The following is a 7,327-nucleotide window of genomic DNA, read 5'->3' as shown; positions in this document are numbered from 1 at the left end:
TGCAAGTTTGCCTGCGTTGGCACAAGCCTGTTAAGTTTGGCGCCAGCACAGGGGGAAAAGCAGGGCTGTATAATATTGTTGTAAATATGGTGCAGCCCTGTGTGTCTGAAGTGGCAGAGTGCTGTGTTAAGCCAGGAAGGCTAACGCCACACACCATCCTTTCGTTGTAAATATGCCCCTTGGTCTTCAGGATTGCAATTATGCAAGAAAAGTCAGCTCATATTGCAGTGACTGCTAGATGGCTGTAAGCAGAATAGGATGTTTTAGATTAGTCTGACAAAACAATGTAACAAAGGGGATAAATACAATTGTTCAGCTATTCTAAATAAACTAAGCAAAGTATCCACGGTCCTTCCATCGGATCACTGAAATAATATCGAGGGACAAAATATCGACTTGCCAAAATATCGTGGACAAAATATTGACAGTCAAAATATCGAGTTTGTATCTACAAACAGGTAAGTACAAAAATATTGAGTACAAAATATCGTTTACAATAATATAGATGTAAAAAATATCGACTTTATTAAAAACAGTGTTAAATTAAATTAATATTAAAATTTAATTACTAAAATATACTTAAAAATACTTACATTACCTTATAATAATTAAATATTAAATGAAAATAATAAAAAAAAATTACAATCTTATTTGTTAAAACATATATATATAGTAACATACTATAATTAAATAAGATACTATTATATTACCGTACGATACCAGAAGTGTAAAAAATACTATTCCCACTCCAAAGAGTGCAAGCGTAGGGAAAGCGTTGGATAGCGTAGGGGTTAAAATTACTATTTCCACTCCAGTGGGTGCAACAGTAGGGAAAACTGACCCTGAACCCTAAAAATACCCCTTTACCCAAAAACCCAAAACTGACCCTGAACCCTAAAAATACCCCTTTACCCAAAAACTGAAAACTGACCCTGAACGCTAAAAATACCCCTTTACCCAAAAACTGAAAACTGACCCTGAACCCTAAAAATACCCCTTTACCCAAAAACTGAAAACTGACCCTGAACCCTAAAAAAACCCCTTTACCCAAAAACTGAAAACTGACCCTGAACCCTAAAAAAACCCTTTACCCAAAAACTGAAAACTGACCCTGAACCCTAAAAATACCCCTTTACCCAAAAACTGAAAACTGACGCTGAACCCTAAAAATACCCCTTTACCCAAAAACTGAAAACGGACCCTGAACCCTAAAAATACTCCTTTACCCAAAATTAATTAATATTAATTAATTACCAATTAATTATTAATTAACAATAACAATAAAGTAAATATATTAGCACATTAGCTGTAATTAATTTAATTTAATAATTAATATAATTTTTTCCCAATTAATTAATTAACAATAACTAAAAATTATATATATAAATAAATTACTCTAATTAATGTAATTAACTAATTAATATTATTTAATTACCAATTAATTACTAATTAAAAATATGTACAAAATTATATTAATTAATTAACTAATTAATATTAATTAATTACCAACTAATTATTAATTAAAAATATTTACAAACATATATTAATTAATTAATTATTAATAAATTACTCCCCACCCTTATCCCCTATTAACCCAACATCCCGCTCCTAAACATTAACTACAATTTATATTACTATTAATAATTTTTTTTTATTTTTTTAACCTTTTTTCTACATATTATTGACATTTTTTACTTTGACTATTTATATATATTTTGTCGATATTTTTGTACTCGATATTTTTGTATCATTATTTTAATCGATATTTTGACCAACCATATTTTTGATATCGATATTTTATTATTATCGATATTTTTAACTCAATATTTTGTCCATTCGATATTTTTGAGTCGATATTTTGTCTGTGCACCCCTTCCATCCTCTGTGACGAAACCCAAAATTATGAAACACCTTGCAAAATGTGAAGACGGGCCCCTTAGTCTCCCATATCTCACAGATATTCATTGGTCTTGGATAAATGTGTCCCTCCCTTGAAGGGTTAGGAGGCACCTTGTACATCACAGGTGCTGCAGGGCACTGTGTTATGCCCCTGTTCTTCCATGACACTTGTTCCTTCCTTATTTCTTCTTGCCTGTTATTTGCTCTTTTTTCCCTGTATGCGTGACTTGCCTCCTTGATGCACAACGCTCTGATACCCTGATGGGTAATGTTCACGCAATATAAAAGTTCTCAAAAAAATAATTAAACATACATCTTTTTGCGAGGCCAGTGTTTTGAACTGTATTTTTATGGTGATCACATTGCCCCAAGTAACAATACCCTAAAGAGGCATTGTATGTTAACAGTGATGCTGGAAGTAAGAGAATACATCTTTTGAGGTCCCTTCTTGAAAAGAGCTTTGGAAATCGGTTAGTAACATAAAGGTGTGAACCTGACCTGAACAGCATGAAATATAGTTGCTCTGCAACTGTTTATGCAGGAGATTAGGCTACATATGTATCCTTCTGAAGATGCATATAGAAAAGATTTGCACCAAGTAAACATCTATGGAAAATGTTTGGAGGTACAAATGACTTGGACAAAGAAAATTGTGGGATAGCCTGAACCTATGTATGGGAGTGTTGGACTTGGCCCTTTTTGCAGGGTCATCCCTGAACTTTTTGCCTTCCTCCCGTATTTTGTCCGACCTGTTTTGTTGGTTTTATGACTCTGGGCGCTTTACCATTGCTGATCGGTGCTAAAGTGCATATGCTCTCCCTATTATAAATTGATGTATGGATTAGTGACTCCATGATTGGCTGGTTTGGTTTACGTGACAAACCCTAGTATAGTGCACCAGAAGTGCCCAGGGCTTGTAAGCCAAATGCTGCTGGTGGGCGTTCAGCACTGGTTATGCCACCCACAGAAGCAGTCTTTAAAAGTGTGTCTCAGGTCTGCCATTGCAGAGCCTGTGTGAAGTCTGGTGCTGCCATGCTGACTGGGCAAGCACCCACTTGCCAGTCCTTAAACCTTCCATTTTCTTCATATCAGACACCCCTATGGTAGGCCCAAGGGCAGGGTGCATTGTAAGTATAAGGTAGGACATGCCCTGGTGTGTGTGGCATGTCCTAATAGTGAATTACAGCCATTTTCGTTTTTCACTATTGCAAGGCTACCTGTTCTCCATAGGCCAGATTGGGCAGTTAGATTATTACATTTTATAATTCTAACTGACTCAGGGAACAAGGTAGAAATTCAAGTTTAGTATGCCTGAACTCAGAGTGATAAAATACATCTTTAAGTGAAGTTGGTTTTAATATTCTGTGTTTGAATACACCGCTTTTAGGAAAGTAGGTATTTTATTGTCTAACTATCCAAGCCTGCCTCTGCTAGGTTGTGTATTCCTTGTCTGGAGTTTGAGTGACAGGGGCAGGGGGATTCCAGGAGACAGGGTAAGCCAGCCCAGTGGTAAATAGAGAGATGGGCATCTAGATGGGAGGGAGGAGTTGTACCTGGGACCTGAATAGGGCTGTGCCTTCCCTCCACAATGCTGGCTCCACCTCCTGTGGTGCGTCTGATGTCTCTGCCTGCACTGTGAAAGGAGAGAAGGAGTCATGTAAACAGAGTGCTCCAGGACTGACCAGAACTGGTTTGGATTAGTCAAAGGCCCCTCTGCCCTCAGAGGACAAAGGATTTTGGGGTATAAGTATTGGTACCCTGATCCCAAGAAATTAGAACACTTTTGGACAACAAAAAGAAACCTTTGCTGAGGAGAGGAACCTGAACAGACTGAGGAGAGACTATCCCTAAGCAGAAGTGCTGCTTGGAGGATTGTCCTGCAGGGGTTGTCAGACTGCCAAAGAAAGCAGCTTTATTCAACTTGTAAGATCTCCAAGGGCTTGAGAGAAGAGCTTGCCTCCTGCTGAAGTCTCAGGGACAACAGTCTTCAACCCCCATCTTCCCAAGAGTTCTTTGGAAGTGCCTGCTGCGTTTTTGGGCCTTCTGAGGGACTGCGTGCCGCAAGGAGCTGGAAGTGCGACTCAAGAGGGAGAAGCCTGTTGCCGTCGCAGCCACTGCCGTTGCATCGTGGAAGTCACCGCTGTAGCTGCCGCATTGCACCGCATCTCAAGAAATGTCCCACAATCCCGAAGAATCGTGTCACTGTCGCAGCCACTGCCATCGCATCTTGGATGTCACTACTGTAGCTGTCGCATTGTGCTGCATCAAGAGAAGAGTCTTGCAACAAGGAAGAAGCGTGTCGCTGTTGCAGACGCTGCCTTTGCATTGTGGATGCCGTCGATGTAGCTGTCACATTGCACCGCATCAAGAAAAGTGCCTTGCATCCACGGAGAAGCGTGCCGCCGTCGGAGCTGCTGTCGTCGCATCATGGAACAAGGGTGTCGTCGCTGCAGTTGTCGCATCGAGCGGTAGCGTCTCACATCGTCGGAGAAGAGTGTCGCCGCCAAAGCCACTGTTGCTGTATCACGGAACAAGGGTGCCACCGCTGCAGCTGACGCATTGAGTCGAGACTTCTCGCAAGATCGGAGAAACGTGCCGCATCAGGAAGAACTTGACGTCTTTATTTCTTTGCACCGGATCTTTGCCACATCTCCATCTCTGCAACACTTTTGTTGCCCTGCTTGTCGCATCTTAAGGTACATTGACTCAAAGTGTTGCATTTTGAGCTCTAAAGAGAACTAAGCTAAACCTACCATTTTAAGTACAGTATTGTGGATTTTTGGCATTTGTTGTCTTGTGTTAAATCTATACAAAGAATACTTATTTTTAATATACAACTTGTGCGGTGTCCATCTGTAGTGTTGTCACTTTTGTGTTCACAAATGCTATACACACTGCCTCTGAGATAAGCCTGTCTGCTCGTGCCAAGTTACCAAGGGGGTGAGCAGGGGTTATCTTAGGAGTGAACCCCTTAGCGTAACTAAAGGCAAGGGTACCTATTTGTCACAAGTACCTACCTGTGCCAACTAAAGAACCCCAAACCCAACAGGGAGGGAGTTCTCTTTTACCATGGCACATATCTATATAGACAAACATGGAATTTGAACCATATTTGGAGGAGATCTCACATGAGCTGTGTCGTACGTGGTGTATCAGATTCAGGCTTGGCACACCTCTGGTACGTGTCTAAACAGCAAAATGGTGTTCTGAGGGAAGCTTGGTACTAGATGCACTGCTCGGTTGAATAGTTCTTGGCCCAGTTCTGGTTTAGGCAAAAAGTCTATATGCACTGCACTGGATGCCCTAGCATGGAATGTAGTCACCCTGTTCCATCTACAGGGTAAGGCGTGGATTATCTACCCAGGGGTTTTAAAGATGAAGTGGAGGGTCAGACGTAGCCAGTGTCTTTGGCTTGAGCAGAGGCCTCTCTTAGGAACAGTAATAGCCCCTGAGTTCAGTGTGATGGGTCCTGATATAGTAATGTGTCATCGTAAGCATTTGCAACACTCTCGACTAAGTGCCGACCGCTCTTACAGCATTGCAGTTGGATCCCTCCTCTGGGCAGATTTATCTGTGGTGGTATGTCTTCGGCAATTGAAGCCTTCCCATGTCAACCAGGCTCCACTTTAGATGTGATGCACCTTCTTCCAGTATATACTGTGGCAGCTGGAGTCGGCGACCTACAGTGGCAGCCAGCAGACACAACACACTAGTCCATTTTGTGAACATGCCCACAGAAAAAGCACCATCGCCAAATTTGGCAGCTCTATTTCTGGGGACCCTCTAGAGAAACTGAATGTTCGACCTGAGATGGCGAGGGGCCTTTGAATTTGTTTGTGATGAAATCAGGACATTCTTGTAAGAGAGCAAAATAGACAATTACCACTGAGCTATAGACTATCGTATTGCATACTGGGAGCCAGTGTAACTGTCTCAATAAAGTTGAAATGTGTTGACTTTGGGTACCTTGAATACCAAATAAACAGCTGCATTTTGAATCAGTTGAATGTGTTGTAAAGATTTCAAGGGGGCTTATGAGTGTACAGGAGTGTAAATGTCAGGGATGTAGTGACTTCTATCAAGAAAAAGAAAATGTTGTGAATTGGTTTTAGATGAAGAAAGCAAGTACTTGAGATCTTTACTGGATGAGGGCCACGTGAAAGACTGAAGTCAAGATGGATGCCTAGATTTCACACTATGTTTACAAAACAGAACATAGGCCAAACACTGGAGGCCAAATCAATATATCTGGAGTTGCTGCACCACCAGTCACTAAAACCAGCTCAGTTTTAGGTGAATTAAGCTTCAAAACATTCTACAACACCCACCAGAATACCAAATATACGGTATGAGTTCAATATATGCGGTCAGTCCTGTGAGAGCCCAAGATCAAGTGGGTGTCATCTGAATCCTTGTAAAAATGCTTAAAAACATAAGATCAAAGTAGGGCAGTCAGGAGTATGTAGATGTAAACGACAGGGACGACAATATAGAACCATGGGAGACACCACCCTTGAGATCTCGGAGCTTTGACTCGTATGAAGGAAGGGCCACAATCTGGTACCGATATGTTAAATAGGAATTTACTCATTTCAAAGCAATGCCTGAAATGTAAATAGAACCGAGCCTAGAGATTAAAAAGCAGTCCATGATGTCAAATGTGTATGAAAAATCAGGAGAATTAAGACTGCAATTTTCCCTTTTTCTCCTGTCTGGAATCCTGGAAATCATCATGTATAGATACTACTCCTAAATAATTCAGTTTTCAGCAGTATTGTGTGGAGAGACTGTACCTAATTATGACATGAGTCACTCTAGTCCTCTCAGTCTTGTGAAGTCTACAATCTCTGTGTGTTCACTCATGCTGGGAACACAATGGCAATCTCTATGTCCATAGACACCAGCATACACCTTCCCTCTCTCAGCCAGCAGACAGGCATCTTGGCATTAGGCAATGCCTCAACTACTCCAACCGAAAGTGCAGACTTCAAGTGATGTCCTCTAATCTCTGGGAGCTTAGCTGTCAAGCACACATCAGCCCTGGTCACCCATCAATGGAGCTGGAACAAAGTGAGATAGGTTAGAACCCACTTTTAAACACAATTTCTGTACACAGGATGTGGAAACACTATCTGAGGTTTCAGAAATGGGTTGTGTTAGTTATCTTTCAAATGCGACCTCCAGGCTGCTCTCTAGACACACCTTTTGTGTAAAGTGATGCTTCTCACAACAGGCATCAATTGGCTGGGCATCAAGAAATTTTTACCCAAAATATGGTCACAACGAAGTGTGAGCTCTCTTCATCTAGCTGCCATCAGCTTTCCTGAAGCAGTAACCTGGGACAGAGAAAGGGTAAGCCTGACCTAGAAACCTCCTCCGCTTTAACCACAGAACTGCAATCCCACTCCTCAAACCTGTTAAACAAAGA

Source organism: Lissotriton vulgaris, chromosome 9, assembly GCF_964263255.1.
Source record: "Lissotriton vulgaris chromosome 9, aLisVul1.2, whole genome shotgun sequence".
In the NCBI taxonomy this organism is placed as follows: Eukaryota; Metazoa; Chordata; class Amphibia; order Caudata; family Salamandridae; genus Lissotriton; species Lissotriton vulgaris.
The sequence above is the reverse complement of the archived record's forward strand: the minus strand, read 5'-3'. Positions refer to the sequence as shown.